We start from the raw sequence: 3,953 nt of genomic DNA on the forward strand, positions 1-3,953 counted from the left end.
GTCCAAATGAATACTGTCCTCGCAATAATATTTTTGGCTGTGTTCATGAAAGTTTGAGAAACAGAAATTTTAATGCGTTTCCGCCCTGTTTTCTTGATCTTATTCAGGGAGAAGTTGTTTGAAAAAAATCAGTAGTGAGATGAACCTTTTTATCTGTCCGTTTCGGGTAGGAAACATTGAACCAGCACTCACTTCGTAATGGGATTTACCATGTTCTCATTTCCTCAGAAAAGGAAATATTTGTTATCTTCATAGTGCATGTATGTGAAGAGTGGCAAAATCAGCACCATGATATTCGTCTTGTGAACACTATTAACATTTAAAAAAGACAACAACCCAGAATGGAGAGTTGGAAAAAGACAAGGAAGGAAAAAAGTAGGACCTAGGCTGCCAGTGGTCCCTCCCCCCCCCCCCCCCCCACAACCTGGCCACCCGAAATAAAGATAGGAAACAAAACCTTTTCCTTCTCCCAATTTTATTCAAATCAAGGGAAGATTCAACAACTCTTGGTAGCTTAAAAGAACAACAAGCCCAAAAGCAAACCAACAAACGGAACATCCCCCACCCCACCCAAGGAAAAATCAACAAACAAACAACTGAACCTCAAACACCCCACCCCCTTAACCCCCTCCCCCAAAAAAACAAAACAAAAACAAAAACAAAAAAACAAAAACAAAAAAAACAAAAAAAACCCCAACACCAAAGAAAAATGCACACAAAAACACAACGACCCAAAACAAAAACAAGAACAAAACAACAAACAAAACTACAAAACAAAACTAAAGCAAAGCAAAACAAAACAAAACAAAACATAAAGCAGGAATTTCCAAGCCGGAAACACAAGCAAAGCGGCGAACGCCCACAGACACAGACGAAGCAAAAATCCAACAACCACTTCAGACAATAAAAACAGCTTTCCTTGAGTACCTTGACCCTACACAATGCTGACCTAAGGTTCTTTTATTGCAGTGTCAAGTGGGAAGTGGAGTGTCCTTTGGGTTATTTGTTTGTTTTCCACTTGTCATGGGCATGCTCTCAGAGCACGACTCGGATATTCGGTAACTGTAAATGAAACAATTTATCCGGATACCCCCATTTTGAGCCTTTCAGCATACTTTTCTGACTCACTTTGCAACCAATTCGTGAAATTTTATTCTCCATGAATATGACTCACACATTTTGACCTGCATTTCGAACTAAACGGGCCTTGTGAAAAAGAGACAAATCACATGTATTATTATTATCCTTCCACGACTTTACCCATTTAAAATTAAAAATAAAATGGACATGTCCTGTTCTTAACTTGATTTGCTGTTTCAGTAACACTGTTTGTTAGTGACTTACTTGGTTTTTCACTTAACTGATTCCGTAGGGATATTCTACAGGTAGTGTTGTTAGTCAAAGGTCAGTGCCCTAATTTTTATTTTATTTTTAGAAATGGACCTATCCTGTTTCTATCCTGTTTCATCACTTGACCCATTTAACTGTTGAGCGATTTGTTCCTTAGTCCCTATTCGTTCGTTTCTTCAATCATTTGTACGATCTCTAAATCTCCAAGATCAAGAAAGACTGAGTGGAGTCATAGATCTGAGACGGGTTAAACAGAAAATTAGAAGAAATGCCCCCCCCACCACCACCACCAAAAATACAGCTGGAGGGTTGTTGTTTTTTGGTGAAAAGGGGGGTGGCAGGGTGGGTAAGAGGGTGATTGTTTGTATCATAAAATAAATTTATCTTCTTAATGACTTTCCCAGTCAGAGTCTGGAGCTGAATGTGGACAACCCGAGTACTAATTACTTAGAATTATCACCCAAAGGCTGACCGTTCTCTCAAAGACGTAACGAAGTCTTCTACCCGTTTATCTATTTCCAGCCGCATTCGATATCGATTTCTGTCTTGGCTGATATCTGAGGTCTGTGCGTATCAAATGCCATTGCAACACTTTTCAGTCACACAGCCAGCAGTACAAAATACCCCGTCTGGTCACCCAGCCTGGAGAGCGACTGCAACGGACTTCTCCCAGGTGACCGGTACTGATAATTTTCAACGGTCCATTTCTTCTTCTTCTTCTTCTTCTTCTTCTTCTTCTTCTTCTTCTTCTTCTTCTTCTGGTGTCAGGTCTAGAACAGACATTAACGATCATGATACCCCATTCCTTCCTGTGGTCTGTCTTCTTGATCAGCTCGGTTTGTTTGTCTCCCTTTGTTATTCGTTGCAAAGTTTTTCAGACCATCTCTGTACGAAGGGCCCTACTGAGTAGGAAAAACAGTCGCACACGTAAAAGATCAGAAGCACTTCAGGTTGAAGAACTCATAAAATCTAACAGATAAGCAAAAGTAATGTAGTAGTCAGACACACCCTCACACCTTTGATTCCAAACGTACTGACGGACGATGTAGTCTCTCCTTTGGAGCATATCAAGGAAGCAAGATAAAAGGGAGAGAAGCAGTGCTCGGGCAATCTTCCTCCTCTATATATGAGGCAGCGTGGTGGAGTCAGGCTCTCGTCAATTTTTGGGCATGTAGAGTTATTGGTGTCATCTTAAAGCTTGTTCACTTGTCTTTATTTCAATGAAAAAAATATCCATTTATCTTGAGTACAAGTCGAGATATTTGCGAAAGAAGGAAGTGGGGGTCACCTGTTTTCAGAGGTAAACTTAGTGAGAAAATGGCGGCCAAAGATTGGTTATTTCCTTAGCTTAAGAGTCCGTGGTAACTGAAAATGTATATTTTTTGTGCCTTTAATCAACATTTTTCTGAAAAATCGACACAGAAATGAGTTCTTTAATGGGCTTGAAGGGTGTTGAGCCAAACAACAAACATTTGATAAAAATTCACAAACCTGCGGAAAAATGCAAGTTTCTTCACTTTGATTATTTTGACTAGAGCTTGATTCCACCACGCTGCCTCACATATTTTTATATTTCGCCCAGGCAATTCTGTATAGTGCTCACAGAGTTATTTCCTTTTTAGACTAGAGACCGCACGAGGTCATGTGACTCGGAAACTTTCGAGTTCCTTGACGGCCATGTTTGAGTCGGTCAAGAAGTTTGTTTACACTTGAGTGGGCGTGTCTCTATTCTTATTATGGGAGGTGTTTTATAAGATTCTAAGGTTGTGTTTTAATCCAAAGAGATTCTCTTAAAAGTGCAAGCATGTGGAACCTTTAGTCCCTTTCTAGATTAACGTCTTACTGCATTTGAGACTTTCTCTAAAGTAAATTCATTACCTGCAAACGTTTGATTAACCTGGAAGTGGAAGACTGAAGAAAATGAGATCAGAAAAGATGGTGCAACATTGCTGTGTCTATCAGTGCACTAACAAAGCCACCAAAGAAACCCTTCTTTCTTTTCAATGGTAAGAATAAGATTGTACAAGTATACATCTATGATATTGCTTTTAAATCATCTGTCAAGTCACAAAAGATATCATAGAGAAAAGCCAAAATACAGCAACCTAACAATTATGTTTATCGTAACCCCTAAACCCAAACACACACAAACACACACACACACACACACACACACACACACACACACACACACACACACACACACACACACACACACACACACACACAAGCCCTTGGTCTTTTCTCTCATATCGGCCGGACGAGTCGGAGAGGTCGGGATAATAAGGAAGACAACTCCAAAAATACTATCAATATCAGGTATTATATTGTGACGTACCTTTGAGTATGTTGCGCGGAAAAGATAAATTAGGTGGTTGTTAGAGTTTTGCGTTTCGGTGATTTGTACAAACACTACCAAATTTATTGGCATTTCTTTATATCATTTAGACAAACATCATGGGGTAATCCATTCCAGAGGTACTTATGCTGTTCTTAAAAAATGAAAATGAAGCAGTGCTTATTATAATTTGTAAAGGTGGAAACGACTTCGATGTGTGTGTGTGTGTGTGTGTGTGTGTGTGTGTGTGTGTGTGTGTGTGTGT

Source organism: Aplysia californica, unplaced genomic scaffold (genome assembly GCF_000002075.1).
Source record: "Aplysia californica isolate F4 #8 unplaced genomic scaffold, AplCal3.0 scaffold00006, whole genome shotgun sequence".
Lineage (NCBI taxonomy): Eukaryota > Metazoa > Mollusca > Gastropoda > Aplysiida > Aplysiidae > Aplysia > Aplysia californica.